The following is a 9,674-nucleotide window of genomic DNA, read 5'->3' as shown; positions in this document are numbered from 1 at the left end:
CTAAAGACAAATAACTACCAACCAAGAATAATCTACCCAGCTAAGCTCTCATTCATAGCAGAACAAATAAAAACCTTCTACAGCAAGGAAAATCTGAAGCAATATATCGCTACCAAACCAGCTCTCCAAAAGCTCCTCAAAGACATTCTAAATATAGAAAACCAACAAGAGCAGAATATAGGTAATGAATCAGCCCCTAAACAGAGAAATACATAATCACAAGAACAGCAAAGGCACAGTTTGCCCCCAAAATATGGATAAAAACAAATACCCCTCAGTCCTAACCCTTAATATTAATGGTCTTTTTTTTGCGGGGGGGGGGTCCGGTCGTGGGCCTGAACTCTGGGCCTGGGCGCTGTCCTTCAGCTCTTCAGCTCAAGGCTAGCGCTTTACCACTTGAGCCACAGTGCCACCTCTGGCTTTTTTCTTTTTGCTTATGTGGTGCTGAGGAATCGAACCCAGGGCCTTAGGCATGCAAGACAAGCGCTCTACCACTGAGCCACCTTCCCAGCCCCAATATTAATGGTCTTAACTCCCCAATTAAGCGACATATATTGTCCAGTTGGATCAAAAAGCAAGATCCTTCTATCCACTGTCTTCAAGAAACACACCTTGCCCACAAAAATAAACATATACTGAAAGTGAAAAGCTGGAACAAAATCTACCAAGCAAATGGCCCCCATAAACAGGCGGGAGTTGCAATCCTAATATCACATAAAGTAGACTTCAAATTAAAATCGATGAGAACTGATAAAGAAAGTCACTACATACTAATTAAGGGATCTCTCCTTCAGGAGGATATTATGATTCTGAACATCTACTCACCATATATAATGGAGCACTGAAATTTATCCAACACTACTTGCCCTCAAATCTCACATAGATCCAAAGACATTACTTGTGGGGAACTTTAATACACCACTATCCCCACTAGATAGATCAACCCAGCAAAAACTCAACAGAGAAACCTCGGATCTTAAAATCTGCATAGATCAACTAGACTTAATGGACATCTACCGAATATTTCACCCAGGAGCATCAGATTATACCTTCTTCTCAGCAGTACATGGAACATTCTCCAAAATAGACCACATTCTAGGCCACAAAGCACATCTGTGCAAATTCAGAAACATCAAAATTATACCCAGCATTCGATCAGACCACAAGGGAATTAAGTTAGAACTCAACACCAAAAGCCACCAAAGGAAATGGAGGCTGAACAACACACTATTGAACCACCAGTGGGTCATGGAAGAGATTAGAAAGGAAATTCAAATGTTCATGATATTCAACAAAAACGAACACACAAATTACCAGCTCCTCTGGGACACAGCAAAGGCAGTACTCAGAGGCAAGTTGACAGCTCTGAGTTCCTAGATCAACAAATTGGAGAGATCTGAAACCAACAATTTAATGAGACATCTGAACCTCCTTGAAAAAGAGCAGCAAGATGATCCCCAATCCAGTAGATGGTAAGAAATAATTAAAATTAAATCAGAATTAAAGGAATTAGAGTCCAAAAAAAACTATGGAAAGAATCAACAAAACAAAGAATTGATTCTTCAAAAAAATTAATAAAATTGACAGACCCTTAGCAAATCTTATAAGAAAAAAAAAAGAGAACACACCCAAATAAACAAAATCAGAGATGAGAATGGAAACATCACTACAAAAACAGCCAAGATTCTGGGGCTGGGAAGGTGGCTCAGTGGTAAAGTGCTTGTCTTGCATGCATGAGGCCCTGAGTTCCATTCCTCAGCACCACATAAGCAGAAAAAGCCGGAAGTGGTGCTGTGGCTCAAGTGGTAGTGCACTAGCCTTGAGCTGAAGAGCTGAGGGACAGTGCCCAGGCCAAGTTCAGGCCCCACGACCAGCCAAAAAAAAAAACAAAAAACAAAACAACCAAGATTCAGAATATAATAAGGAGATACTTCTCAAACCTCTATGCTAAAAGGTTTGAGAATCTGAAAGATATGAACAAATTTCTAGCAAATATTGATATGCCCAAACTAAACCAATATGATTTAAAACAACTTAACAGACCCATATCAAACATCAAAATAGAAACAGCAATAAAAGACCTCCCACCCAAGACAAGTCCAGGACCGGATAGATTTACAGCTGAATTCTACAAGGTCTTCAAAGCAGAACTCACACCAATACTCCTCCATCTCTTCAATGAAAATGAAAGCAAAAATTCACTATCACACTCTTTTTATAAAACCAGCAAGACCCTCATCCCAAAACCAGGCAGGGACTCATTAAAGAAAGAGAACTATAGACCCATTTCTTTGATGAATCAACGCAAAATTTCTCAACAAAAATCTTGGCCAATCGACTTCAACAATTTATTAAAGTATCATACACCATGATCAAACAGGATTCATTTCAGGGATACAAAGCTGGTTCAATATACACAAATCAATTAATATAATTCATTACATCAACAAGAGCAAGGATAAGAACCACATGGTTATCTCAATAGATGCAGAAAAAGCATTTGACAAGATCCAACACCCTTTTATGATGAAGGCTCTGGAAAAAGTAGGAATCCATGGAACATTCCTCAATATAATAAAGTCTCTATATATGACAAACCTACATCCCACATTATACTTAATGGTGAAAAGTTAAAGCCATTTCCTCTAAATTCAGGAACAAGACAAGGATGTCCACTTTGCCCACTCCTCTTCAACCTAGTATTAGAATACCTAGCTACAGCAGTAAGACAAGATGCAGACATAAAGCATATCCAAATAGGGAAGAATAAAGAAAAACTCTCCCTCTTTGCAGATGACATGATCTTGTATTTAAAAAAAAACCCCATGGACTCCATTCCCAAGTTACTTGAGCTGATCAGAAACTTTGGCAAGGTAGCAGGGTAAAAAATTAACCCTCAGAAATCAATGGCTTTTTTGTATACCAATAATGAGAAGAGCGTGGCTGAAATTAGGAAAGCAACCCCTTTTGTAATAGCACCACAGAAAATAAAATACTTAGGAGTCAACTTAACAAAAGAGGTGAAGGCCCTGTATGATGAAAACTTTAAAAACCTGAAAAAGGAAATTAAAGCAGAACTAAGCAATCTACAAATTCATTGGGATATCTTATCAACATTCCAACCTTATTCTTCAATGAAATAGAAGAAGCAATCCAAAAATTCATGTAGAACAATAAAAGACCCCAAATAGCAAAAATGATCCTTAGCATAAAGAATAGTGCTGGAGGAATATCAATACCAAATTTCAAACTCTACTACACAGCCATAGTAATCAAAACAGCTTGGTACTGGCACAAGAACAGACCTCAGGACCAATGGAATAGGACTGAAGACCCAGATATGAACCCACAGACCTATAGCTACCTAATCTTTGACAAGGGACCTAAAGAAATAAAATGAAAGAAAGACAGCCTTTTCAGTAAGTGGTGCTGGAAAAATTGGTTAAACACTTGTAGAAAACTAAAGCTAGATCTGTATATATCACCCTGCACCAGAATCAACTCCAAATGGATCAAAGACCTTGAAATAAAAGCAGAATCCATGAAAACATTACAGGAAGGAACAGGAGCAACTCTAGGGCTCCTTGGCACAGGCCGAAATTTTCTTTCTTTTTTTTGGGGGGGGGTCCGGTCATGGGCCTGAACTCTGGGCCTGGGCACTGTCCCTCAGCTCTTCAGCTCAAGGCTAGCGCTCTACCACTTGAGCCACAGTGCCACTTCCAGCTTTTTTCTTTTTGCTTATGTAGTGCTAAGGAATTGAACCCAGGGCCTCATGTGTGCAAGGCAAGTGCTCTACCACTGAGCCACCTTCCCAGCCCCCCGAAATTGTCTTAATGGAGACCCAGAAACACAACAAATCAAAGAAAGGTTGGATAAATGGGACTGCATGAAACTGCAGAGCTTCTGCATGGCAAAGGACATAGCTAACAAGATCAACAGAAAGCCCACGGACTGGGAAAAGATCTTCACTAGCCATACAATGGACAAGGGTTTCATATCTAAAATATACTTAGAACTAAAAAACTAAATCCCCCAATAACAAATCCTCAGAGAAACAACTGCCCAATAAATAAGTGGGCTAAAGACTTAAAGAGAAACTTCTCTGAAGAGGAAATAAGAATGTCCAATAGACACTTAAAGAAATGCTCAACCTCTCTAGCCATAAAAGAAATGCAAGTAAAGACAACACTGAGATTCCACCTCACCCCAGTTAGAATGGCTATAATCAAGAACTCTAATAACAACAGATGTTGGAGATGATGTGGCCCAAAAGGGAACCCTACTGCATTGTTGGTGGGAGTGTAAACTTATTCAACCACTCTGGAAATCAGTATGGAGGTTCCTCAAAAGATTCCACATAGAGCACCCTTATGACCCAGCAATCCCACTTTCGGGCATTTACCCAAACGATCACAAACAAGGTTATACTAAAGCTACCAGCACAACTATGTTTATTGCAGCATTATTTACCATAGCTAAGCTATGGAACCAACCCAGATGCCCCTCAGTATATGAATGGATCAAGAAAATGTGATATATATATCACATTTGTGTGTGTGTGTGTGTGTGTATATATATATATATATATATAATGGAATTCAAAGAATGACATTGCCTCTTTCATTAGGAAATGGAAAGACTTGGAAAAAATTATATTAAGTGAAGTAAGCCAGGCCCAAAGAAACATAGGTCCCATGGTGTCCCTTGTTTGCAATGACTAGTATATGTCTAGGACAAGCAGAGAAGATCAATGTACATAAAACCACATGAGATAATGTTAAGCAAAATGTACCCCAAGACAGGGACACGAGGTTTTTTTTTCTTTCTTTTTTGCTAGTGTTTTTAATGTACTGACAATGCACTATGTGAAAAAAATAATAATGATTGACAAAGGAAAAGCCCAGACTTGGAGGAATCTGTCACTGCATAGTAAAGCTGAGCACCTGCAACCAATGAGATCTAGAACAGCACCCTTTAGAGTGGGCTTTCCTCTCAGCAGCTGACAGCTTCCAATGCTTTGTGCAGAATTAGAGGGGCAAATAGGAGCTCTCACCTAACAGTGGCTTAATCTGAAGTGTTGGTTCATTCCAGATATTTGCCTCTCTCCTCTTCAGGTCTTTGCAGAAGTTATCAAGGCCATCTACCAATGTGCTTTCACAAATAAATGTATAAGGCGTTCTGGGAGGGCTGGTGGTGGTCTTGCTGGAAATCAGGCTCAGCTGGAAGCAGACTCCTAGCACACAGGACAGGAACAAGCGTGACATCCTGGGCCTTGTTTCTTGAGCTCTTGGATTTTCAGGTTTTCTGTGGAGATGGTTGCTGCTGTGACCTATGCATCAGAGCCTGTGTCAGCACCTTGGTCTTCAGGCTGCTTTTTCATCTTGGCTCAACCAGCTTTTATATACCTTGAGCCATTACTCAGCCCTTGAGCCAGTGGTTCCAGCTCCACCCCTTCTACACCCAGCTCTATAGAACTTGTGGCTCAGCTGCTATTCACATTAATCCCTCTCTTAGCCATCCCATTTCCCATGTCCCCTCACATTTTTATAAACTGTTTTTTTTCTTGCACTAGACCACATTTTCATCTTTCCTTTATATTCTATTCTCTCTGGGTAATAATTTTTTTATGTTCAACAAACTATATGTAACCTTTTGAGTATCATGGTCTGAGACTAGCCTGAACAAGAAGTACAAGACACTACTTGAAAAATAACTAAAGCACAAAGGACTAGTGGTTGGTGACTCCAGTGGTAGAGCATCCGCCTACCAAGTTAGAGGCCCTGAGTTCAAACCCCAGTGGCATCAATTAATTCTGGAACTCGTATATGGCTCCCTCTCTATAAGAATTACATTTGCTCATTCTTCGTGGCCTAAAAGTAAACACTAAAAAGAAAAACAATGGGATTTATTTCTCACAGTCCTAGTACTAGAGGTCTGAGTCTAAAATGGAGGCAGCATTAGGATTCTGTGTCTGATAGGAGCTCATTTTTCTGGTTCATTCTTAGCACGTTAAAGACCAGAGAACTCTCAGAGGTCTCTTACAAAGCTCTTAAAGTTCTCCACTCTTAGGACTTAACATCTCCCAAAGCTCCCATCTCCAGTTGCCAGCAGTGGGGATGAGGCTTTATCACACAAGTTTGGTGAAATATAATTCAGCCAAATCTCAAACCATGGGATTATCACGTAAACCTGACAAAGAACCAAATGTAAAACTGATTAACAAGTTCACAGCCAGGTACTTCAGTTAACTCTTGTGGCATAAACTAGTGTTTTCCCCGCTATAGTCTCCCTTAAAGTGATTTATAGTTGTTTTACAAAGTATTACAGGATTAGAATTAGATTCCTAGACTGCCTGGTATTTACATCTTGAATACTGAGATTGGTAGAAGGATTTAATTTTCATAACTGATAGGAAACTAATGATGGGGAAATCATTCAGTAGGAGGGAAAATGAAAATTCTCAGTAACACAACATTAAGCACCTGTAATAAAGTCTAAAACTTACAATTCATATTTCTCTTTATTCTTGGAGTAAATTTGAATCTTGAGCTCAAATGATATTCAAAGGGTACTATTATTCTGTCTTCCTGAGATCCTGAGCAGTATGAGATCCTAGCAGTATGCTACTAGGAACTTAGGTAGAATATAAGATGCAGTTCCTGAGGGCTGGGGAGTCAGATTCCATCACATTCTATTCATTTCTATCTCTGCTTTGATTTTTCTGGGAACATTGTTGATTTTCTTTTCATTAGTTACACAAATACTTTAGTTTGAGATTGTATGGTTTAGACATCACACACACACACACACACATACACACACACACACTAAATGGAAACATATTGCAATCTATTGGGGAAATAGTTATATTTGTCCAAAAGATTTGTCATCAGTTTCCTATATTCCATGTGTATTTTGCGAGTATAAAGAAAAAGGCTCATCATTTTTAAATAACCACCTTCTTCTTGGCAACAGGCGCTGTCAGATCCCATTCTTGACCTTTGAAATACAAATATACACACTTATTTATAAGCTTTATTTATTGGTGTTCATAACCTAGGAAGATGAGCTGTGTTCCCTTAAGGAACTTTGAGGACTTGGTGTAAGCCAGGATATTAAAAAAAATAAACTAGTAAATATAATTAGATCCCAATAAAAGACATGGTTTCTTTTTGTGCCAGTTGGAGAAGGGCCATGTGTTTACTCTGATGATGGTCAACAGGTTAAGTCTATCAACAGTGCCTGTGGAGATAAAGACTGGTGGGAGACTAGCACTAGTGGCTCACGCCTGTAATCCTAGCTTCTCAGGAGACTGAGAATTGAGGATCAAGATTCAAAGCCAGCCCAGGCAGGAAAGTCTGTGAGACTCTTATCTCCAGTAAATGACTCAGAAAAAGCTGGAAGTGGAGCTGTGGCTCAAATGGTAGAGAGCTTTCTTGAGCAAGTGAAGCTCAGTGACAGTGCCCAGGCCCAGAGTTCAAGCACCAGGATTGGCAAAAAAAAAAAAAAGGAAGAAAGAAAAAGAAAAAATTAAACAAAACAAGGAGGTCAAGGGCTTTATCTGTCATAGTTGAGGCATTTTGAGGCATTTAGTTTTACTTCAGGTGGACAGTGGATAATTAAGAGGAACAAAGTGAATGCATATTCATGTATTGCCTATTCCTGCTGCACAGGACAGCAGGTAAATAGAAAGATGGAAATATAATAACAGGCAACTGCCAATCAACAGAAAAGTCCTTGTGAGACTTTTATCTCCAATGAACCATTCAAAAACTAAAGCAGTTTGAGCTGTGGCCCAAGTGGTAAAGTGCTATCCTTGAGCAAAAGAGCTCAGAGACAGTGGACAGTGCTCAGGCCTTCAGTTGAAGCCCCACAACCAGCATACACACACACACACACACACACACACACACACACACACCCCACACACACACACACACTGAGATTGGGTCAGGGCTTTTGGATGACCTCAAATCAGAGTATGTCTAGAGCCTTGGGGGAATTAACACTCAATGTTGGCAAATGTTGGCCCATATTGAGAAGCAGTGAATTTTGGCCCTGGGTGTCCCTTAAGTCTGTGAAGCCCTACATGGGTGACAATCAGGTTCTGAAACCTGAGGTTTCAATGCCCAACTGAATAGAACCCCGCTGCAATGTCTTTAGAACAGTTCTCCACTGTATAGAGAATTATGGAATTACGAAGAATTGTTCTAATGACTCCTACTCCTACTCCAACTATTGCTCCATAGTAGCTGGAGATAGGATTGGTTGGTTAAAATAAAAAAAGTTAGATATGTCTTAGATAGTAACTACACTTGAGAATTGCTTTGTGGCTCATAAAATAGCCATCGATCACTAGAATCTTGTACGTACTTTGAAAAGTTATGTGGCTCTCTTGGAAGCATGAACGTCACAACTATAAAGATAATCATGTTCCTTTGGGAAGAATCATCCAAATAAACTAATTTTGTGTATAATCTGCATATTGCCAACATGAAGAACATTGATGAACACTTAACAATGGACATTAACTCAACCAGGACACTGAAATACCTCTGAATTTATATTGTGATCACCTGAATAAACAACATTCCAAAAATTGTTTTCTCTATGCGATGTTAGACAATGTATACAGTGAGTTTATGTCTTATAGTATTACTGTTTTAGGAATACTTAAAGGCAATTGATGTAATCATATCACTAATAAGAAACTTCTTACCAGGAAAGACTTTCTCTTGACTATTAAGTGCATAAGTGTTAATCAAATACATTAAATGCTGACTAACAATGAAGGTAATACTTTGAATATCATGCTTAAGTCATATAGACATCTGTATTGAAAAGTTGTATGTATTGGGCACAATGCCTGCACATAGGGGCCACTTATGTAGTCTATTCATAAATCCATTAACATATAACATATTGCATAATCACACTCCCTATGTCAAACCTAAGACAGCTAAAGTAAATGTGAAATAATGGTTTCAAAGTTCACCTTGGATTTTCAAAACTCAAACAATTAGACTAAACAGATAGCTTCTGTCTCATTTTGAAAGTCACTCTTGCTGGTGAAGTCTAAAAAAGTATTCTAGAATTGAAGTGTGCTCATTTTTATTTTCCTTTCTTCCTTCCTTCACTCTTTCACTCTCTTTCACTTCCTTTCTCTCCCTCTCTTCCTTCTTTCCTTCCTTCCCTCCTTCCTTCCTTTCTTCCTTCCTTCCTTCCTTCCTTCCTTCCTTCCTTCCTTCCTCCCTTCCTTCCTCCCTTTCTTCCTCCCTTCCTTCCTTTCTTTCTTCTTGGTTGCGGGGCTTGAACACAGGGCCTAGATAGTGTCCCTGATCTTTTTCACTCAAGGCTATAGTGCTCTACCACTTTGAGCCACAGCACCACTTCTGGTTTTCTGGTGGTCAGTTGGAGATAAATCTCACAGAATTTGATGTCTGGGCTAGCTTTGAACTGTAATCCTCAGATCTCAGTCTCCTGAGTAGCTAAGATTTTCAGGCATATGATACCAGTGCCCTGCAAGTGTGCTCATGTCTAAAATCTTGTTTTAAAACCATTGCAACACAGCTTTAAAAGTTTTAAAGGGTTAATCAGATCTTCAGCTATGATGGCCTAAAGGGCAAACTTCTCTTGTTCCTGGTCACTTTCAATGTTGTCTTTTTTTTTTTTTT

The sequence above is a fragment of the Dipodomys ordii genome, unplaced genomic scaffold (genome assembly GCF_000151885.1).
Source record: "Dipodomys ordii isolate 6190 unplaced genomic scaffold, Dord_2.0 Scaffold40, whole genome shotgun sequence".
NCBI classification, from domain to species: Eukaryota; Metazoa; Chordata; class Mammalia; order Rodentia; family Heteromyidae; genus Dipodomys; species Dipodomys ordii.
Note: the sequence above shows the minus strand (reverse complement) of the source record.